This window comes from Triturus cristatus, chromosome 5_2 (genome assembly GCF_964204655.1).
Source record: "Triturus cristatus chromosome 5_2, aTriCri1.1, whole genome shotgun sequence".
Classification (NCBI taxonomy): domain Eukaryota; kingdom Metazoa; phylum Chordata; class Amphibia; order Caudata; family Salamandridae; genus Triturus; species Triturus cristatus.
The window spans coordinates 755,213,575-755,238,456 of NC_140588.1; positions in this window are offsets into that span (position 1 = coordinate 755,213,575).

The following is a 24,882-nucleotide window of genomic DNA, read 5'->3' on the forward strand; positions in this document are numbered from 1 at the left end:
CCTCTGCCAGATCAACACAAACCTGTCCACACCTACCTGTGTGGCCACAACATCTGTTGCAACACCATATGTCAGTGCCACAGGGAGGGAGGAGGACTCTGGCAGAGAGTCCCCTGCACCGCAGAGGCCTGCACCTGAGGATCCCCCCCAGGAAGAAGAGGGGTCGTCGGAAGAAGGACATGTGAGAGGCAGATGTCCCAGCACATCCCCCAGGGCCTCTAAACCTGTTCTGGACAATGTTCTTTGTGTGCAACCCGTTCACCTTGTTCAATCACACACAACTTGCCCACATGACATGGAGGGTTCATGAAACACATAGGTATGCACAAACACAACACCTATCCCACAGTCAGTGGTAACAAGTCCACAGGTGAGGAAAGCAAATGTCAGTCAGATGTGGGAAGACAGACAACACACCTAACAAAGCATAGCACAGGTTCATTACACATCAGCAACATGTTTATTCAAAAATAGTTGCAAGGCAATTGTACGTTACGGTGGACACACGGTCACAGAGTGTCTGAGAATTGTAGTCCAGGGGTGTGTGGCACATCACTTGATGTCAATTGACTACTCCCACACTGGTGTCGGATTCTAGGTGTTGGGGGTCAGTGTTGAACAAACAACAGGCACATTACCCTGTGAAGGACAGACACAAGACACAGTCAAAAGCACAGCAGACAGGAGAGAAATGCAATACACATGCACAAAACATGTCACAATAAATCTACACAAAAAAACAAGTTAGCAGTACTACCCTATTGTGGAGTACACACCACCCGAATGGACACATCACTGCACGCATCCAGTCAAGTGGCACACAGACACACTCAGACAGCAACAGAGCAGCCACAACACATTCCAGGCAAACTCCATACATTGACTTAACAACCCTGGAAACTCACATTCAGGTGAAGAAGTTGTTGATGAGCTGTGAGCGGACGTCACCCTCATCCTCATCATCACTGGCATCTTGGCCCAGGCCGGGATCCTCCACAGGTGCCGGAGGTTGGTCATCGTCATCCTGGATGAGAGGCACCTTCTTCCGCACTGCCATGTTGTGTAGCATGCAGCATACAAGGTTTATTTTGCACACTTTTGCAGGTTCATATGGGAGGGCCCCTCCGGTCTTGTCCAGGCAGCGAAAGCAGCTTTTCAGGAGGCCGAATGTCCACTCAATCACCCTCCTGCTCTGACCATGTGCCTCATTGTAGCGCATCTCGGCTGGGGTCACAGGGTTCCTGAGGGGTGTCAGCAACCACGGCATGTTGGGGTATCCGGAGTCACCTACACACACAAACATGAACAAGTAGCTGTGTTTTGTAGGAGTGCGGAATACAACATTGACAAACACACACAATGATAAACAGTCAGTACACACCGACAAGCCAGGCATGCTGAGCTGGCATCTGTGACATTAGCGTTGCAATGCGACTACTCCTCATTATGTAGACATCGTGCGCAGAACCGGGGAACCATGCACACACATGTGATACACATGTCTGCAAGACATACCACCAGAGCATTGATCGAGTGGAAATGTTTCCTGTTACGGTATGCCTGCTCATGTGCCTGTGGTGGTATCAGGGCCACATGTGTCCCATCAATAGATCCGATGATGTTCGGTATCCTCCCCAGTGTATAAAAGGCATCCTTTATTTCAGGGAGTTCCGCTGGGCTAGGGAAATTGATGTACAGGTCACGAAAATGCAACAGCCCCTCCAAGACATCGCGTAGCACACGACTAAACATAGTTTGCGACATCCCACCTGCTGTAGCCACAGTGTACTGGAAGGTACCAGTAACAAAGAAGTGCAGGGCTGCCATCACCTTCACCTCTGGGGTCAGTGCTGTAGGGTATGTCCGGCCAGGTAGCAGATGTGGCGCCAGCTGCTCTGTCAACTCCTCAATCAGTGGCCTGGTGAAGTAGTACCGTCGGATGCAGTCCTGCATGGTTGCAAGGTCTGGGAACGGTCGATGGACAGCTGGTGCCCTGCAGAACAGAGATGAACAAAGGAAGATTGTCGGTTCATCCACCCATGTGGCCATGACCAGACTCAATATCACATGATACATCATGACATTACACAATGTACTGAGGTGTGTGCTGTTGGGCATGGACACATATGTCACCTACATGACCATCATCTCACATCTCAATTCCACATGCCCACATGAGTCCCATGTAGTGCAATGGCCAATCATTTGGCTGTGTCACCCGACCTATGTACTGCTGTGACGTTACAAACACACACCACAGTGACAAGTGAGGCCTGATGTCTCCCAGGCATCACAGATCTTTGCCATGCAGATACCCAGGGTCCCTGTATTGCCACATCGACACTGGCATGGACATGGCATATCACGTACACACTACAAGGCAAGCGTGAGTCCCACAGGTAGTGGCCACTGTTGTCCTTGCAGGCCCTACATGTACGTCTCTTAGACACGCACACACCATCAAGGTTGATGCATATACCACATGGATGTGGAGACTGTCTCCCATTGTGCACATTTGATCACACACATCTGAGACACAACATGCACACAGACTGTGGGTGCACATCAGAATTGTGGCTACAGGTCTCACTGTGACGAACATGCCATCACCCCCAGGACTCAGGGTGTATGTGACATGTCCTAAACATATCCAACATGAAACTGTGCCCATTACTGTACATTTGCACATCACAGTGGTAATGTGCACAACACACAAATGATTCTGCCCCCATGTACACATGCACAGCCTGGGAGTGGCTGAACAAAAGTGACACCCAACAAACCAAATGTGCCCCCCCCCAAACACACAGGGAATGCAGCCTTACATGCCATGGGACACTGTGTGGCCAATGCTGTCGTGTGGGAGGTGTGCACAGGTGTCCCTGGCAAGTAATTGTGTGTTGAATCCGTCGAATGGTCACACCAATGAGGTCCGACGCGGGTGACAATGCGTATGCATTGCACGGTTCATGATCGAGCCGTGCGTACGCTTTGCCATTGACTGCAATGAGGTCCAACCCGGGTGACAATGCGTATGCATTGCACGGTTCATGACAGAGCCGTGCGTACGCTTTGCCATTGACTGCAATGAGGTCCGACGCGGGTGACTATCATGCATGCGCGTCAGGCAGGCATGGTCCGAGACAGGCGTACACCTTGGCCATTGAATCGTATGGAGACGGGTGCATGTGTATTTTCAAAATACGCGTTGTACAGTCAGTTGACCGAGCCGGATGCACCCATTGGCTCTGGACTGTCATAGAGACGGATGCGGATTCAAAACTTGTACGAGTTGTGCGCTGGAAATTCAGTTGGATGCCTACAACAATGTTGCAATTCCTAATGTTTCATGAAGGTGAAGATTTGAACGATGCGGAAGGCGTGTACGAGTTGTACATTTCCATGGATTGGCAGATTCATAGAATGCAACCGTATTGGACCTATAACTTGGGACACATGGCACTGATTCTGCCTCTGCAGCACAGATATAAGGCTGGCTGGGTCCCAGGGAGCTCACTTGCCTGCACTACATGCTCTTGGACCACATCCCTGCTACCAATGCTGCTGTCTCTGCATCCTCTGGCTCCTGCTATGGCACGTACTCTGGAGAGGGCCCCAGCCTTCACTGAGGAGGAGAACCAGGCCCTGCTGGATGGGCTCCTTCCACAAACCAGGGGAGCAGGTGAGTGTGCAGTCCACTGCCTTCCTAATTGTGCATGTTGTCTGACTAGCAGTACTAGCAGTGTGTACACCAGTGGCAAGCATTCTCACTGACTACTTTCATCACCCAAAGTGTGTAGGTACATGTAATGCACAGGTGTTCTGCTGCTAAAGTGCATTAGTGCCAGCTTAAACTTCCCAGGCATTGTTAACATGTCAGACATGCAGGTGATTTGTCCTTCCCCATGGTTGCACTACCTGTGTAACTTATTTCCCTTTGTGATGATGACATGTATATCCAAATGTGTGCAGCACAAATATGGGGCATGTGTGTTAATGGACTTTTAACTTTGTCATCCTCACAGGTTGATGCCCACCAGAAGCAGGAGATATGGCTGACCATCGCCCGGGCAGTTCGTTCGGTGGGGGTCTACAAGCGCCAAATCCGCAACTGCCAGAAGAGGTGGCAGGACCTTCGGGGCTGGACCCGGAGGATAGCTAGAGTCCAGCTGAAGCTGTCACCTCCACGCAGGAGGGGCGGACACCAGACCCTGACCCCCCACATGCTCCGGATCCTGGCAGTGGTCTTCCCGGACCTGGATAGGCAGCTGAAATCCATACAGCAGCAAGAAGGGGGTAAGTCCATGCCTAATCTGTGTACTATGTCTGACATGCTAATTACAGTCTTTTGGCCTGATCACACTTCCACATTACGTAGGTCTTGTAGTCCAATACTCAGGTCCCTCAATTGTGTGATGCACCCTCCTCATCTGTTCCACAGTCGTGGCCCCTACAGTCTGTTGCTTGTGTCACTAGGGCACTGTGTCACTGCAGTCAGCTATGCTTCAGCTACCGGACAGCATCTGTTCCCGTGACTCTGTTGTGTGTTTCATGGGTGGTTCAATTGTTTGCCCAATGCCTGGGATCTGACATGTGATCTGTGTGTGCCCTTGATATCTGTTCCAATTGCTGGTCTGACTCGCCACATGTGGCTGGGGTATTTCAAACAAACCCATGCAGCAGGGGACTCCAATTTGTGGGCCTCAGGAGTATGTATATCAAGTATGTCACACTTGCTTAGCCACCTGACTACTGTCCAGGGCCAAACACTGTTTCACGTAGACCTGGGCAGTCATGCCTCCTCAAGGGCATTTAGAAACACTCTGTAATCCCACTCCTGTGTATCAACTTACAGGTTGTGCTTAGTGACATGTGCCTTCAGGTGTCTGCCTCTGTGTCATTATGGTGCGGCTTCCTGTTACGTACAACTGGGTGTCCATGATTTTGAGGGTCAGCAGGTCATCGGAGATGTGACTGTGAGAGACAGGACCTGTGTGACGTATAGGTGTGTGATCATCTGACAGCGTACAATGGTTACATGCACAGCAGACTGTGATGTGCTAATGTACATGGAGTTTTGTTTGCAGAGACTCATATGTCTGATTTGCATGATGTGTGGTCTTCTGGGTCCTGGATATGTTGTTTGCAGGGGATGGGCAAGTGCACTTGTCATCTGCAGAGTTAGCTTTACCCCCGAGCTATGATTGTGACACAGTGCATACTGTTGTTGTCTGGATGCCCTGCCCCTGTGACAGGAGACAGTGTTGAATGACTTTCCAGGCATGCCAGTGCCATGGCATTTAATTTGCTATGAGTGATCCTGCATTGTGTTCAAGTGTGCACCATGCACCCCATTGTGGCATTGACTATCAGGACATGAGAACATCATAGTGTGTGTTGCTGGCATGCATCTCAAGCATGTGAAATGAGTCTCTGCCCATCCCTTCATCCAGACACCTGTACTGAGTCAGTGGCAAGAGATGTGCTGTGTGTATAGTGACATACTCCTACACGTTCACTTGCATGTCCAACTGATGTGTGGGTGGTGCATGTCGGGACAATGGGGTACTAGCATCCAACATGAAACAGACATATGGGAGCAAGTCAAGGAGAAATGTGTGCCATGGTTGATGTTGAGAATGACAATTGGCTTATTATAAACAGTGTTGACACTTTGAGCAGTGTTCAGCTGATGATGCCAGGCCTTGCCCTGTGATGTGATGTACTCACTGTGGTGTGTGCAGTCAGTGCAGGTGACTGATGTTGTTCTTTTTCTTCCTATTCCTATCCAGATCCATCCACGGCCACAGGAGGGGACAGCTCCACGGACCAGGATGAGCCACAGAGCCTGACAGGGACAGAAGGAGAGGAGTCGGGGGGACCCAGTGGCATGGAGGGCGAGTGTAGCCACACCGAGGAGTCGTCAGCACCATCCCCCCAGCTGAGGGCCACAGCAGCTCTGAGGATGACACCCTTGTGGAGGCGGGTGTCAGCAGCCACCAAACCCCAGCTAGTGAGGCTGTCCCCGCCACCGCCCCCACCACCACCATCACCACCCTCCCATCGGCTCCCATCCCAGAGGTCCGTGGAGGCTCCCGTGTTCGGGAGCATGTCTCCTTTGTGCCAGGCACTGCACCCCCTGCCCCTGTGTCCCCTGCTGCCCTGAGTGAGAAGTCGGTGGACTTACTTAGACAGATCCATGTAGGGCAGACATTGATGCTGAGTGTCCTCCATGCACACACCACTCTGTTGACGCAACTGGTGTCGTTCATGGAGGGCATTTCATCGGGCATGTCTGCCCTACAGAGGACCAATCAGTCCGAGGCCTCCTCCCTGACGGCAGTAGTGTCCCTTCTCCAACAGTCCCGCACCCCTCCTACCCCTGCACCGCCCACGATTCCTAGCAGCCTACCTGTCCCAAGTACACACACACCTGCACATTCTCACAAAGCCACAGACACGGGCAGCACACAAACACCCAAACCAAGGGCTAGACGTGCACACAAGCAAGCGCAGGGGACTGCTACCACACTCACAGGGGATGGTTTGCAGACACACACACAGTCATCCACAACCACTCCGCAGTCCTCCGAAACCTCTCCCTCACAGCCCCCTTCTTTTGCCTCACCTGCAACCCCATCTCCACAGAAGCTTTTCCTCTGTGACCTTGGCCTCTTCCCCACCGACCCAGCAGATCCAGATTACAAGGGGAAGAGGAAGTCCCCACACACAGAGGGGAGGTCCCCTCACACCCGGACACCCTCCCCTAGGTGCAGTCAGACTGAGGCTCCCGCCGGAAGAGCAAGACCCCATCGCCACCATGCAGCTCCAAGGCAAAGTCTCCGCCCTCCATCCCCCAGGCCACCACTCCAGAGGTTCCCCCGCCACACCCTGCCTCGGGTTCCCCCACCCACAGATACACCATCCCCAAAATCCCCCCTACCACTTGCTCCTCCACACGCGGTCAGACGGTTAGTGCCACTGATGTGGGGACTGTGTCCCCGCCTCGGTCCTGCCGACCTCACCTGCACCCCATTCCGCTCACATGGATTTAGGCACTGCAGTGAAGTCCACGACCACCCCAACTGACTTGTGCCCCACAGTTGTGACTGCACCCACCACTTCAGTCAGCTCCACTGCAGTTGCAAGTGACTCTCCTGCATCCACCACCCCTTCACTACCTTCTTCTGCTGCTCCCTGATCCTGTCCCTGCGGTGCCTGGCCTGCTCCCATGTATGCCCCTCTGAGGTGATGTCCCCTGTCCTTCCAGTGCAGGCAAGCAACGTGTGACGGCTGTCACTCAATTTCACTCCTTGTAATTTGATAATGGACTGGCCATTGGCCTTTTGTTTGAATGGACGTTTCAATTTTCATATGCTGAATAAAGTTTTTTTCTTTATCCTTGTGAACTTGATTTAGCTGTACATTAGGTTGATGATGTTTAGCATGCCCTTGCACCTGTAATGCTTGCTTTCCAATGTTGAATACTGAGGTGTTGATGTGAGGTACTCCATGTGGTCCATGAGATATGTATCCCATTCTGGTTGGTATCCATGTCATCCTCTGCAGCTAACTGGGTGTGTCATGATCAACAATTTGTGGACATCTCTGTGAACATTTCATTTGCATGGTCACATCTGTGGCTTGCACCCATGCACATATGATGTGCTTCCCATTGTCCAATTTGTTTATTTCCCTGACTTTGGGCGCATCTCCACTGAACCTACAGGTGTGGGCATCATTGGTATAGGAGCAACTGTGTCCTCTGTGCAACTTGCTGTACATATGTGTTGAGTTTGTGCAGATGACTTATGGGAGACTCACATACCCAGGCTGTTGTGACCAGAGCCTTCATTATGTGTGTGACTATGTTTGGCACAGCTGGACTTACACAGGAGTTGGGTCCCCTCAGGCTATGTCACGGATGTGTTGTCCCATAACATAGCCTGGGCCCTTGGTGTGTGTTGTGTGAGCATGTGTGTGTGTTCACATCCCTTTTCATACACAGGCAGTGTTCCCTTGATATGTTCCTGTTGTTGATGCTTGCTGAGTGGTACTGTGTTCATCCCACAACTTTGCCATGGGCTACCAGATGTGTGGGTGCATGACACACTACTGTTAGTTGGTGGTCCATCATTGGGATTTGTCTGTTCTGAGTGGTGATGATGTGGTCAGACGCAGATGGGACACAGTCAGGGGTCCCCAAGGCACTTGTTTGTTCACAATATCATGTAGTTGTCCCTAGGTGGTAGCTTTCAGTGATTGAGACGTGTATGTGTGTGTGACTGCTCCCACTTGGCCGGTTCAGGGTTGCAATGTTTGCAGGTGTCAGAATGTGTGCCTTGTGGTTCTCCTTGGGTTCTGCATTGCCCTGGGACTGTGGCAGGTATTCGGAAGGTTACGTGAGCTTTGACGTCATGGCAAGGTACTGCATACTGTACAGTATGTCTGTCATTCACCAGGGTTGTAAACTGTCCTTGTGTGATGAGTCTGTGCACCTTAGTTCCTCCCAACATTCCTGTGTTTGTCATGGGTGCATGTGCAATGTCACCTGTCCATGTGGGCTTCACAGATGCACATTGTTGCAGTTCAGGGTGTGTGGTGTTGAGGGTGGACTGATGTAAATGTTTGCATGGATTGTCCATGGATGATGGGCCATGCTGAGTGATTTGTGTTTGTGTAGGTGTGATGTATGTTTGTGGCACAGGACACATGTCTGGGTTTCCCAGTTTGTACGACATCTACCTTTGTCATCACAGTGGAGGTGTCATGCATGCTTGTGTCACCCCAAAGTCTGGTCCCTGGGGGTAGTGCTGTTGTGTGTCAGTCTCTTGATGTGTTAGTTGGTGCTCATTCCAGCTTGTGTCACATGTGTCTGTTGTGCTCCCTCTCATCTCACAATGCCTAATTGCCCACTAAGGGTGTCCCAATGATGGTTTACTTCTGTATGGCACTGTGTCCACATCTGTGTCACTGTGGTTCAGCCCCCCTCATGTGTTGTGTAGTTGCCTGGTGATACTGAGACACACACACAGACATGTTATGTCAGATGTGCAGTGTGAGATTGCCTGTTTGTGTTTGTGCATCTGCATCAGTGCATTGGTATTGCTGTTGTGGGCCATTGTTTGGATGCTGTTTCTGTTATTTTCCCTGCTGTCCCTGTGAGTCAAATCACATCATTCTGCACATTGATTGTTAGGTGCCATTGCTGGCATGGAATTGGAGTTTGTGAGCTGACACCGACAGTCTACACAGGTTGTTTTGATTAGTATGTCTATTTTCGAGATGTGTGTATGCTTTTTGATGGTCACTTCTGCTCTTGTGTCACTGTACACTGTATGCATTGTCAGCCCCCATGTGTGGTGCTTGTCTGCACATGGCCGAGAGTATGTTTTGTTTTCACTGCACTGTTAGCCTCACCACAATTCTGTGGGTATGGGACACAACCACTAGTTTGCCCCAGAAGTGTTTAATGTGTTGGGAGCAGGGATCATACATGCTGTTTGGCATTTGCAGCTTTGACCATGATGACACTTACCTTTTGATCACTGTGATGAGGGGGGCTTTAGACCCCATCACAATAATGCTCGACATTTGCTGCAGTTTGGAACCCCACACTTAACTTTTGTTCTACACAGTGAGGGGGTGTTAGTTTTACATTGACACAGTGCTATAGTGATGCTTGCCCTGTGTAGGGCACACTTATTTGTTGGTCAGACATGTGCTGTTAGTTACATTGTATGTTAGAAGTCATAATCACTGTTGTGGGCATTTGTCACAGACTACACACTATTGTCATGATGTTAGGTGGGATGTATTTTGCTGACATACCTAATGTTGGAGTATGATGGATGCGTGGTGCATCATCCCATCCGATGGGTGGGGGGGGCAGGGGTGATGTGCAACATAAGCCCTATGAATGGGGGTGGCAGGGGTGACGGGCAACAGGTCCCCTATGGGTGGGGGTGGCAGTAGTGCTGGGCAATAGGTCCCCTATGAGTGGGGGTGGCAGTAGTACTGGGCAACAGGTCCCCTATGTGTGGGGGTGGCAGTAATGATGGGCAACATGAGCCCTATGGGTGGAGGTGGCAGTAGTGCTGGGCAACATAAGCCCTATGAGTGGGGGTGGCAGGGGTGATGTGCAACATAATCCCTATGAGTGGGGGTGGCAGGGGTGATGGGCAACAGGTCCGCTATGGGTGGGGGTGGCAGTAGTGCTGGGCAACAGGTCCCCTATGGGTGGGGGTGGCAGTAGTGCTTGGCAACAGGTCCACTATGAGTGGGGATGGCAGTAGTGCTGGGCAACAGGTCCCCTATGAGTGGGGGTGGCAGTAGTGAAGGGCAACAGGTCCCCTATATGTGGGGGTGGCAGTAGTGATGGGCAACATGAGCCCTATGGGTGAGGGTGGCAGTAGTGCTGGGCAACATAAGCCCTATGAGTGGGGGTGGCACGGGTGATGGGCAACATGAGCCCTATTGGAGGGGGTGGCAGTGGTGCTGGGCAACATAAGCCATATCAGTGGGGGTGGCAGGGGTGATGTGCAACATAAGCCCTATGAGTGGGGGTGGCGGGGGTGATGGGCAACATGGGCCCTATGGGTGGGGGTGGCAGTAGTGCTGGGCAACAGGTCCCCTATGAGTGGGGGGGCAGTAGTGATGGGCAACAGGTCCCCTATGTGTGAGGGTGGCAGTAGTGATGGGCAACATGAGCCCTATGGATGGGATGGCAGTAGTGCTGGGCAACATAAGCCCTATGAGTGGGGGTGGCAGGTGTGATGTGCAACATAAGCCCTATGAGTGGGGGTGGCAGGGGTGATGGGCAACATAAGCCCTATGAGTGGGGGTGGCAGGGGTGATGGGCAACTGGTCCCCTATGGGTGGAGGTGGCAGTAGTGCTGGGCAAAAGGTCCCCTATGAGTGGGGGTGGCAGTAGTGATGGGCAACAGGTCCCTTATGAGTGGGGGTGGCAGTAGTGATGGGCAACATGTCCCCTATGTGTGGGGGTGGCAGTAGTGATGGGCAACATGAGCCCTATGGGTGGGGGTGGCAGTAGTGCTGGGCAACAGGTCCCCTATGAGTGGGGGTGGTAGTGGTGCTGGCCATACAACCCCTATGGTGGCCTGTTGTTAGTGGCCAGGATGTGGATCTCCTGTGTGTGTGTGCCATTTTGTGGGTACGTGTCGTTCGTTTGTGTGGTAGGTGTCTGACTTACCGTCTGCGCTGTCGGCGACGGTTCCTGATCCGGTCATACTGGTATGACCTGCGCGATGGGATTCATGATGTGTTCGTCTCTACACGCTGCTTGTTGCTCCGTCTCGTACCCGTTGCAAGCTGGTCCGTCTCGTAGCCGTGGATTGAGTTGTGGCGCGAATCGTAGCTGATAGGCTTCTTTTCCGGATGCTGTGACGTGACGTACGTGGTGAGCCGTCCGGCACGTAGAAAGCACGCATCGTACTTGTCAGGGCGGAAACTGCTATGGATACTGCTTCCGGGAGACTCGGTTCGGCGTTCGGAGTTACAGCTCGGACGGAGAATGAAGCGTGAATCACAGCCTACGTTTCGGTCGGGTTTTTGACAGTTATGCGCATCGTACTTCATCTACAGGACGGACCGGCTACGGGTACGTGTCGGTCGCACGGTAAGGCTACGGACAGCTCTCGGAGAGCTGTCCGACCCGGATCGGAATCTACCCCTCTGTTGGGAAGGTACATATATATTCCAGACCAAAGTCGCAATTACATGTATCACAAAGCAAAGATACTCTCGATGGAATGGTGGCATCTCATATAAGAACTCACATTTAACAGATGAAGCTGTTTCGAAGAGCAGGTTAGACAACTTGATGGAGCACGACCAGGGGCTTTGGCCGCTGGCCGTGGCTGGACGCAGAGGGATGTTCATTTCATGTCATGACCAGGTATGGCTACAAGAGCGCCAACCAAGATGGCGTCTCTAGTTTGTCACAACAATACTACAAGCATATTGTGCCCCTAATATCCACTCCGCCTTGGTATCTGGCAATCCATTACGCTGGATGAGGGCTTTTGAGTAAAACTATTGGCGCCAGCACATATTTTTTTACACATTAAGCACTGAGCACATTCAGGGCCATATGTAGGTAGCCTCACATTTACCGATTCATAAATACCGAATTTTACCGATTCGGTATTTATGAATCGGTAAATGTGATGTAGGTAATGATTTGGTAAAGTTTACCGAATCGGAAAAATTCGGAAATCATGAATCGGTATTTACCGATTCGGTAATGAGGCATACCTTCCCATTGATTCCTATGGGCCTGGAGGCCCATAGGAATCAATGGGAAGGTATGCCTCATTACCGATTCGGTAAATACCGATTCGGTAATGGGGGGAGCATATACAAGGGTGGCAGGGTGTCACATTGACACCCTGTTGCACCCTTGAATCTTGCATGTGTGCACATGTGGCGCACATACATGCTCTAAGGGCATGTATGTCTGCCACATGGCACTCTTAAATCAGCAAAATATTGCTTTTTGCAAGGTATTCGTTATTTATCACCAACCTGTATTTGGTGGTAAATAACAAATTCTTAATACTGATTTTCACTCTTTAGAGTGCTCCCTACATTGCATTTCTGGATTCGGTATTTACCGAATCGGTATTTTACCGATTTCTTAATTTCCGATTCGGTAAATACCGAATCCAGAAATCAGCCCCCTACATAGCAAATGCCTAAATACCGGTCGGTAACGGGATATTTACCGAATTTCGAGCGTTACCGACCGGTATTTGGCTTCCTACATGAGGCCCTCAGGGGCATATGCATCAACCAAACGAATACCGATTCCTTAATAGCAAAAAATAAGGAATCGCCATTAAGGAATTGGTATATGGCATGCATCAACAGATTCGGTAAAATTTAGCGATTCCTTAAAAATCGCTAAATTTACCGATTTCTCTATAGCGGGGCATGCAAACTCCCATTAGCATATTGCGAGTTCAGTAATACCGAATTAGCTAATAGCGAGTTCGGTAATACCGAGTTAGCTATTACCGAATCGGTAATAGCGAAATCGCAATTTGCCGCGTCGCTCCGGGAACGTGCAGATGACATCACCAACCAGGAAATACTGCAGCCCCACCCACATAGCCTCGACAGAGGAGCAGACAGGAGCTGGGAAGGAAGACTGCCTGTGCAGAGTGAGGCCACACCGACTCTGCAAATCCAAAGATACACACATCATGGCGCAGGAAGTGCCATCCAGCGCTGAGTCAGCACGCAAGCGAAAGCGGAAATTTTCTGACAGGGAGCTCGAGTACCTTATCGAGGGAGTCTCCAGCAAACACGACCGCCTCTTTGGCAAGCTGTCCCTCAAGGTGCCTGAGCAGGAGAAGCGGCGCATATGGCTGCGCATCCGTGAGAGGGTGAATGCAGTTGGCGTCACGACCCGCAGCATCGATGACCTCAAAAAAAGGTGGTACGACCTGCGGAAGCGTGCCAAAGAGAGTATTGCGGAGAGGCTCCGGGAGGCGAGCAGGACTGGAGGCGGACCATCTACAGCACCAACCAACACAGCCCTGGAGGACCTTGTGGAAGGGACGATAGAGCGGGAAGCCGTCGTGGGGGTGACCCAGATGGACACGTCCGGCGCAGCCACAAGTGCCCAAGGTAAGATGCATGCCTGTGCCCACACCCAGCATAGCGTAAATCCATTTCCATGCCCCCAGCCCGATCTCCGTGTGTCTGCAGCTCTGGCACAGACAGCTTTACACATGACACTAGTGCATCTTGGGAGTTGTAGTCTAGTCAGCCCAGTGTGCATGTACAGGCGTAAATCCAATGACCATACACCACATCAGTTGAACATGGATGGAGACTGTTCATTTAGTGGACCACAGAGGGACATTTATGTGTACAACACTATGTAGTTGTAATTATCCCACTAACCATGCACTGTTTCACACACAGATGCATCACCTGGGGATTCGGACGACAGCGGCCGGCTGATCATCTCGGAAACACCCGTCGAGTCAGACCAGGAGACAGCGCAGGACGCGCATGCATCGCCAACACCTGCCACCCCAACAGCACCACCTCCACCAGCGTCACAAGCTACGGCACCAGCGCCACAAGCAACGGCACCAGCCAAACAGGCTGCAGCTACTACAGCCACAATAGCGCAGAGGCGCAAGTCCCAAGTTGCGCCCTTGCAGGAGATGGAAACACCCACCTCGCAATTGGCACCCAGGCAGCGCACATACACACCACCTGATGCACCACCTGGAGGCGCAAGACACGCACGGCGGCACAGGGCTCGTCGCAGTTCCGTCTCCTCAGCCGAACAGGATGTCCCAACAACCTCTGCAATCGAGGAGAGGATGCTGCGTACACAGCGTCTGCAGGGACGACATGTGGCTAACATTAGCTGCAATATCGTGCGCCTTGCTAGGGAGATGCGCGCCATGACTGCAGCAGTCACGGACATGAGCACGGCGGTCAGGGACATGACCACTGCGGTTGCAGAGGGCAATACTCAGCTCAGGGAGGAGGTACATGAGCTCACCCGTGCCATGAGGGAGGGCCATGAGTGCCATAAGAGGAGTCACCGGCAGCAAATGTTGCGTTCCTGCCGCCGCTACCAAGGCCATAACACGGCACAGCAACAGCACCGCAGTGTTGGCACGCCACTCAGTCTCCCTGCAGGTGGACCTTGGGCACTTCTGCGGGGATGTCGCGAAGTCACTAGGACACATCACCACTGCTGTGGAACACCTTCAGAGCAGCACATGCAGTGCTGCTGCATTGGGAGGGGATGACACAAGTGAGGCTGCCTCCAGTGTCAGCAGCGTGTCACTGGCAGAGGCCAGCACCAGGCGCCGCAGTTCGCGTGCCTCCACGGGGCCAGGCCGTGGTGAGGCATTGGATACACCTGAGCGGAGGCTTGGGGTACGTGGGAAGCGCCACTAGACAGTTGGACATGCATGCAGGACCATGGTGGGGCAACCATGGCCATCCAATTACTGTGTATGCACAGGCGTGACTTTAAGGCACCTTTTATTTACATTAATGCAATTGGAGCATGATTTACATTGCTAGTTTTGTTGCACAATCCTCAGTGCTACTGTGCATTAAACAGTTGCACCCCAAACTAACTTGTAATGTCTCATTTTCCCATGTTTCAAAAATGATTTTGCATTATGTATGTCCGCCTCCTATGGCCCTCTGCTGTGTTTGGGATGTGTGCCTGTCGTTGTTGGGCGGGTGGTTGGTCATCCCGGTGGTCGTCATCCCTGTCCACCTCTATGGGTATCCCCCTTCTGGTGGCAATGTTGTGCAGCATTGCACATACAGCAATTATCCGACAGCATGTTTCAGGTTGGTATAGCATGGCGCCGCCAGTCTTGTGGAGGATTCGGAAGCGGCTCTTGAGAATCCCAAAAGTCCTCTCTATCACATTCCTAGTGCTGATGTGTGCAGCGTTGTAGCGATGTTCCTGCGGGGTTGCTGGATTTAAGTATGGGTTGAGTATGTATTCACGCAGGGCGTAGGCACTGTCACCTAGAAGATAGAAGCATAGACTTAGCATTGGTGATGTACATACATGTGTGGTGTTGGTGTGGGGAAGCGTATTTCTACGTACCTAGCAGGAGTCCCTCTCCTAATTCTCCGTTGATTAGTCGCCTGTGCATTCCACTGTGGCGGAAGATGTAGGAGTCGTGTGTGCTCCCTGGGAATTGTGCCACTAGGTCCGTTATGATGTTATTGGCATCGCACACAACCTGCACGTTGATCGAGTGGTATGACTTGCGGTTCCGGAATATGTACTCATTTGCTGCGGGAGGACATATGGGGATATGCGTGCAGTCGATGCATCCAATCACATGTGGGAATTGTGCCACCTGGTAGAAAGCCTGTTTGGTGCCGTCCAACTGCTGTGGGGTTGTGGGGAAGCTGATGTGTGTGTGGAGCATTGTCAGCATGGCATCTAGGAATTTCTTGAAGAAGCGTGACAGTGCGCTTTGCGAAACACCTCCGGCCACCGCAATTACCCCCTGGAAACTCCCTGAGGCCAGTAGGTGCAGGCTGCATAGGACCTGAACGTGCGCAGGGATTGCATTTGTCCGGTGTGTCTGGTGCTGCAGTAATGGTTCCAGGTCTGCAATCAGGCGCATGATCATAGCACGATTGAGGCGATACTTCTGGTACACCTCGTCCTCATTCTGCCCGAGCAAGGTTATGCGCAGTCTGAAAACTCGCTCCTGGACCCTTCTCCTGCGCTGTCCTGCTGCATTGATCCGCATCCTCCTTGCAAGCACGTAGAGGGCAGCCATTTTGTGGGAGCCAACAGGGTCTCCTGGGCCACATTTAAGGGTTTAGTGATTGCCTCAATCATTTGCACATGTAGAATTTTTTTTAGCATTATCTTTTTTTTTTTTTTTAACTTTACCCCTAGGTTTTGATTCCCCTTATTTAGCTCTTGCAAAATAGCGATTTTGGGGATTTTCGTTATTAGCGAGTTTTGTTGCATTGGGGTGCGATTCGTTATTTGCTATTGGCACTTTCCGGGAGCTAATAGTGATTTCGGTAACTGCTAATTCGGTATATAGCGATTCGGTAATTTAGCATTTTGGGTATTAGCGATTCGGTATGTTAGCGGATATTTATTTTGCGATTCGTTATTTGCTCACGTTTTGGGTTGATGCATTGGGATTGGGTATTTGGGACTCGCTACCGGGAGCTAATAACGATTCGGTATTTTACCGACTGGATTTTGGCTTGATGCATGAGGCTGTCAGTCTTTTATGGCACATATTGATTCTAAACACAGAGCAATTCTTTTTGTCTCTCTGCAACACATGAAATGAAGGCTATTTAATCTATTTGTCAGGCTGGAAAGAAAGCATGATTTTAAACATGGGCGTATAGTTGCTTTTTGCATTTACTCAGAAATGCACATTCCGAAGTCTTGCAAGAAAAAAGCTTTTTGTTAAACTCAGACGCCGACAACCTCGGGTGCACTTGTCAGGGTGCCAGCAGCCCTGGCACCTGCAGAGCCTTGCCCAGATGGAATTGTGCAAACCCTGAAAGTGGTTAAACTCCTCCAGAGCCTCGGTGGAGGCAATGAGAGATGCAGTGCCGGCGGAGATGGGCCTTCACCACGAGGACCAGAGGATACTGAGAGATGGCGATCCTGACGGAATCCTCGATACAACAGCTCCTGCCATGGGTAGAGAATCCCCTCACAGGGAGCAGGAGCTCATGGATCGCCTTTGCATCCGTGAGGAGCGGGTGAAGGTTACTGAGGGACGCAAACAACATAGCACCACAGCAGCCCCCTCTGAAGAGCAGACCGCTGAGGATTTGATCTGACCCTTTAATACAGTGCAGCCCAGGGTAGCACACCCTAAGCCTGTTCCTGTGGAGCTAGGGGCTGTTTGGGCCACCAGCGGATGTGGGTTGGGTGTGCGTCTTCCCCCCAACGGCTACCCTCAACAGAAGGATGATTAGAGCTCCACTAACATTTTAGATGCTATGATGCACTGATGAGCAAATGGCCTCACTGGAACTGCAAGCTGTATGGAGCAGTGTCCCTATGCTCCACCCCCATCGACCCCCAGAGACATCAGTCGCTTCTTCTCTTCTCTCCTCTTCTCTCCTCTATTTCTCTTCTTCTACCTTGCTATTTTACTTATTGTTTCTCCAATAATTTACCGTCATCTCGGATTTGTTCTTACAGTGTGGTTTTTTTCAGATTGGGAACAGGGTATTGGTCTTAACCCAGCCTTGGCTGGGGAGTTGTTGATGGGTATGCTGAATTGTTTCTTGGTTCTGTTTTTTAAAGATATGTTGCCAGCAAATACACAAATGGTCTCTATAATATGTCAAACATTTGCCAAAACTCAACCCCGGGTGGGACTCTTAGCCAGATCGGATAGATGACATAGGGTCTGGAACTCATGGCTGGCTGTGGAAGGTGTATCGACCATGATAGAACAAGCCATGGCTAACGTTAAGACCCACAGCCTCATTATGTGGAATGTCAAGGGGACGGGCCACCCGGCCAAATGCCACTGCATACACTCATTTGTCCATGAGCAACATTCCTATTGCAATACTGTAGGAAACACATCTCACTGAAGCAGAAGAGCAGCACCTGCACTCTCATTGGAGGAGACAGCTCTTCTACACCACATTCTTTGCATACTCCATGGGGATATGATCTGGGTCAGGCCAAGCATCCTCTTTCAGTTGGAGAGTCAATGGATTAACCAAAATGGGCAATATATGTTCATGTCTAAAAGATTGGATGGTTGTTCTGTTCACATTCTCGGATTGTACCCCTCTCAAACGAGACAAACCTCACACTTACATACCTTGGCTGAGTTCATGAAAAGGTCAGTGTTGGAACTCCTGTTGATGGGAGGAGATGTTAATTGGTCGCATCCACCTCTGCAGGGTGCACAGGTATACAAGGTATCAACAGGTATGGGCACTGCGTCTGTAACAGGAATCTGTTAGATGCATTGCATGAGGCGCACCTGTTGAATAGGAAATGCTCCCATTTTTCCCATATCCATGCCCTGCACACAAGGCCAGACATGTTTCTCACTTCTCAACACCTGGCCTGATCTTTGCATAACGCTGAGTGACCCACTCGGACCACTGGCCACTCATGCTGTCACACCTCCGGGGTCCTTCAAGGGCAATGATCCCCACTTGGTACTTCCAGTGCTCAGCACTGAATAGCGTTGGGCTCGAAATTCAACATTAATTTGAAACCAATGCAGGCGCAGCATCTACTCCTTTGATTAAATGGTGTTTTTAAAGTATGAATCTCCAATGAGTAGGTTGTGAGCTACTGGTAGCTCCCCAGCTACCTATAAGTAGGTCTCCTGTGCACAGCCCACCCGACTAAATTAGAAGCTTTTGATTGTGTTAATATTGAAAAAAGCAATGTCAATATATACATTCACGTATAAAAATGAAATTGCATCTTTACCGACAAATGTGCCCGTTGTGAACTCCACGTCAACCCGACTCAGAAATACGTAGATAGGCAGGCCCTGAGGCCCAGGCCTGAGGTCACTGATTGACAGATCATAGGTAGGGTGGCACGTAGTCAGCAGACAATCACGTAAACAGGGCGCGCGTTCCCAAAACATCAGATGTCATATGAAGTTAGGAACACTTAGCCAATCAAGACACAGCACACACAGTACACGCAGTGATCACGTGTTCCCCATGCCGGACATCTTCTTATGGTACCCACTATTCTCATTGTGTCCATGCGAGGTTGAGGCCCACGTAGTATCCTCATCCAATACCTTAATTAATTTTTTCCTTACCAAAAAAGGGATTGCCGGAAACATTTTATTACACTCAATGGACTGTATAAAAGTCTATGTTAGACCTATTGTAAATTGAGACAGTCCTCGGACCCTATGCCTGTGACTGTGCTCCTGGCCATAGTGTTTAATTAAACAAACTGTTCCTGTTTTGCCAAACACTTCTTGTCACTTTTTTTTCAATGTATTTCATGTTCAAGCAACATTTTGGTGAGACACCATTGGAAAATGATTGTTACCATAAACCCGACTGCAGCCAAAGGAAGGGGACTCCGTCCTGACAGATTCTCATTTGCGCAACAAGGAAGGTGAACGGACACTGCAATTGATTGGAAGTTCTGCTGAATCCGCAAGGTGGAGGTTCGTCCTGAAGCAGCCGCCACAGAGGGTAAAAGACTACATCAGAACCTTAGTAAAGCATGTGGCATATGGCAAACTAGGGAGAAGCGTACAAAGATAACCTGAGAGTCCTGCCACAGACAGAAAATATGGCATATTACCTATTTTAGATGTCCTAGCTGAGTAGTCACAATGTTGCCTTGGAGGTGCTCTTGCGGAAGTCACCTTTTTTTGATAGTCAGCATGCTATAAAAGGTGAATATTTACAGCATTTATTGTCAGAGTTGACACCTCATTCTTATTTTTTAGTCTGAAAGGGTTTCTCAGTGCCACTGTTTTCCAACATCATTGGTATCTGAAAGAAGTGAGAGGTGTTAGTCGCTTGGACTGCTAGACATAACACAGATTGTACTCTTTTTCCGCTGGGCGTGACACAGTCAGTATGCTTGGACTGAAGGGCGTGACACAGATGGTACGCTTAGCCCCTGGGTGTGATACAGGGTGCGATTGAGACATTTAGGGGACAAGATTTGGACCTGAGAGATCAGGTGTAACGTGTGTTCGGCCAAGAGGGCCCTGTGGTTCTCTAGTTATTCCTTCTTTTGACAAACTATTGTTATTATCTTTGTCCCTTAGCCTATCCTGACAGGCTAACATGCTCACTTAGTCCTGTGTACTGTGCAGAGTTTCCCCTGGTCACAGGATAGTATGCTCAAGGAGCGGGCTAAGGACTTTTTCTGACAAAGTCATAATTTTATCTCTGTCAGTTTTTTAGTTGCTTTCACTTTGATTGATGGGCGTGATACAGATGGTGCGCTTAGTCCCTGGGTGTGTTACAAGGTGCCATTGTTGATATGAGGTATATGTGTGATGTTGTGGTGCTGTTAAATTACTGCGATCTGTGTCTTGTCATAAGAATCCTGTTTGTGTTGATGAAGGCAATGTTTTATATAAAGATGCTGCTATTTCTCACCAACTGTAATTGATGCCAGAAGCCATTACTGTTCACATACAGTTTTCATTGACAAATTGCACTTTTTCTTGGTTGCAACCCTTCATATGCACTGTTATTTGTGTTTATGAAATGTCCATGTTGAATTGTTGACTCATCTGTACATAGCACTGAACTCGTAGTTACATAATTACAAGCTAAACCCCATGTATATTTTCCCCAAAATTCAGATCGAAACCAGAGATTCCCTAAGACAAAGAAGCTAAGGTATCTTATCATCTAAGACTACCAAAACTCATCATGAAGACACCATTAAAACACATGCAAACCATGTTCCCCACACAGGCTAAAAAGCGTAATAAGGTTTGCCAAGAATGGCACACACACACAAAGGCACATACATTTCCCTGGCCAAAGGAGGGAACTTTCGACACTAACATACTTGAACACATGAGAACATACATACAAACCAAATACACAGGTCAAAAGAAATATAAGAGAGAGGCATTATCAGAACTACTGGCCATCCTCGAGGAGGTCCAGATTGACAGTACTGTGCTACAGCTAGCCAACAAGGTGTCAGCACCGCCCCCACTGTCTGCAGGTATGAAGGTGCTCTTGCCTGCTCTCCCTGCCTTAGGATACTCTAATCCGCCATTTGAAGAAGTTGGCGCCCCCCCCTCCACCAAACTATGAACAGTTGAGCCCAGACATGAGAGACTAACAGGCCAGCAGGCACAAGCAGTCACAGAGCAACCTCAGTCTGGTGCAAGAGCTCCTTGAAGTTCAACCACTGTACGCTGTGCCCGAAACATAGAAGAACCCCAGCGGCGCAGAGAACACGCACCCTCACTGATTTAGGAAAGCACACAAGAGTGTCAGGGAGGTTTGTAGCAGTTCTAGACAATGATACAGCTAGCGGGAGTGAGGAAAAGGGCCCCAGTCCCCCGGGATCCGATGATAAGGGTGGAGCTAAAGGACTTGCCCAGGTACTAGAGGAAACAGAAGAGAGTGAATTTGAGGGCAAAGCTTGACCGAAAAGAAACAGCTCATAGCTCAGAACGGAGAAGGTAACCTAGACGGGATGTAGAAGAAAGGCACAAGCTAAGGAGGGAAAGAGATCAAGCACACATGCAGAAAGCACATTAAGAACACAGAGCAGTGCGCCCCCTACTCAAGATGAATGGGGGTAGGCACAGGACACCGATCGGGGACAAGTCTGAGGTAGAATTAGATCAGAGAGTTTTGGCTGGGATCAGAGCCTCATCAGATTTACAACAAAGAAGAGGGGCAGGACAGGAAATCAGGGACCAAAGTAGCCTGGTGCTGACCCAACCAAGACATTGTAAAAACAGGATGGCACCTTTGCACGCTCATAAGGAGAGCAGCGACGAAGACGTACGCTGCTCCACCCGTACGCACAATATAGATAGACTGACCCTAAGGGAGATAGTGGCCAGAAAGGAAGGCTAGACCTGTGCACAGCCAATCTGCCACCTGCTAGCCGGCTGCACCGAGGGAAAAGACCTTTACAATGGGAGACATCCATTACAAGGCAGGCATTTCATCGTAATGCCTTTACAACTCAACTTTTAGAATGCAGGTGACATTACATTGCATGCCATTACAACGCATGAGCCATTACAACGCATGCCATTACAACGAATTGTAAGGTAAGTAATAGTTGTAATTGAGGTAAGTTTTTATTTTTTATTATTTTGTATATGTTTTATAGGAAATAGTTAATAGTAACGGTATTATTTTACAAATTTTTAAATAGTTTTAAAAAATATTTAAAAATATGTATCATATTATCTATCTAAATTGTATAGGTTTGGTTAGAGTAGTGTATTAATACTCAGGTTTTTAAAAAAAATGAGTTTTATAAAAAAATATTTTAGTAGGTAATTAATTTTAAAAAATCATGAAAATCTATCATTTATTTTAATACATTCAAATATATGAAATGTGCTCTGCATTTTTTCCCTGGGATGGGATGTATGGGAAATAGGAATTTTGGGTGGGGGGGTGTATTAATACTCAGATTAAAAAAAAATGTAACACTTGAGAATTTAATGATATTTAGTTTTGGTCATATTAATTTTTTTTAATTCATTTTTTTTAATTATTAAAAAAAGGTTTGGCACATATTCTCTGGGATGGGATGTATGGGAAGTAGGGAATTTGGGTGGGGTAGTGTTTTAATACTCGGGTAATATTTCTTTACATTTATATAACATTTATTTTAATTTATATTGATAGAAATATTTTATATTATTTTATTTTATAAAATTGTAAACTATAATTTGGGGATAGATGCATGTTAAAAATGGGTTTTGGGTGGGAGAATGGATTAATACTCGGGTATTTAGAATTAATAGAAATTTAGTTTTACTGCTAGATAATTTTAAAAGTAATGTAAAAGTAATGTAATGAAAAAGTCTTTTGATTAAAAAATCTGGGAAACAGGTGTTTTGGGTGGAGGAGTGTATTAATACTCACGTAATTTTTTCGAATTTGAGTGTATTAATTGATATTTAGATTTACTGTTAGTTAATTATATATTTTTTTAAAGTAGTAATATTTAAAAAGGCATTTGTGCCTATCCTTTGGGACCGGATGCAAGGGAAACAGGGGTATTGGGTGGGGGTGGGTATTAATACTCAGGAATTAATTGTAATACTTGAGTATTATTTATTACTTAATGTATATGTTTTTTAGTTGTTGAACTTTTAAATTAATTATACATTTTATCAATTCAGGGAGATTTTGGGTAGGGGGTGATTTGATGTAAAGAAAAAATATAATTTATAAGTTAAAAATTCTTTATTAATTTTAACTTAAATTTTTAAAAATAAAAATCTTTTAAAAGTTAATTAGGATATTTATGAAAGTTAATAGAGCATACATGTGCAACATAAGCATGCATAAATAGACATGTAAAATCAAATCTGTAGAAGTAAAAAATGAATTAAAAAATAATATTTAATAAAACAGACACATTAATAGTATTGTAAATATTGTTATTGTATTTATTAAAAAATATTAAGCAGAATAAATAAATAAGCAAAAAATGTTGTAAAAATATTTTGTCATATTATTTTTTACAAATAAACATAGATTTTTGTATGTATGAAAATATATTTTTTAATTTCTTTGTAGTTTTTCCCACGGTTTCCCATTGAAGTCAATAGGTGAAATTGTCCTTTTTATGGAAAGAGATGACGTTGCCGCTTGTACGTAAGTTTTATCATTGCGAGGTTCATCGCGGTCCGGGTCAGAAGCATAGGAGAGCTGCATCCAGGTAAGGCAAATGTAAATATTTAAAACTAGATTAAGGGTGGTATAGTTGATTGTAAGGAGAGAGGAGGGAGGTAGTAAGAACTAGGAAAGTTGTATTTTGACGTTATTTTGTGTTTTAACGTAAAAAAAAATTCCAAAGCAAGGTAGCAGTCTTAAGCCCACATCGAGTTGATTGCTTTCGTAACACTTTTTGTTTAATAGGATTACTTTAAAAAGTTTGATTATTTTTTCTATTAAACAATAGTGTTATGAAAGTAGTCTTATTTGGTTAATTTGTTTCTTGTGACGGGTTTTTAGTAATTTAGTAATTACATTGTCGCGGTTTTCCGGATAGGATGAAGGAACATGGAATAAGACTTCGTGGGTTGGAAAAAAACTTTTTGGGCCATTTTTAAACATTGCTATATCGATTTGTGAACTTCTGCTGGACTTTGGTCGAGAGAGGATTTCAACGACGGATTTTTGGGTTGTGATTTTTTCAGAACTTTCTTACTTTTTCATGTTTTTTTTATCTTGAATTCGAGCGAGAGAGGATTGCATCAATGGAATCTTGTTGCGTTTTTTGCCAAACTAGAATTCTTATTCAGGTTTTTTTTGGGGGGTGCGTTGGGGTCGAGAGAGGATTTCAATGCTGGATTTTTGGGTTGTGATTTGTTTAGAAACTTTATTACTTTTTCAGTTTTTTTAACTTGATTTAGAGCGAGAGAGGATTGCATCGATGGAATCTTGTTGCGTTTTTTGCCAAACAAGAATTATTTTTCGGGATTTTATTTTTGGGTGCGTTTTTTGTACCTACCACAGTATAGTTTACAGCTCAATTTTTTGCTGTTAAAATATGGCTTTGCCGAACTGTGCCCTTTTTGGTTAGTTTAATTTGGGTCATGGATTATTTCACAGATTGTGGATTATTTGCAATTGATCAAAGGACTGCTCAAGACTCTTGGTGAAAGGCTGGAT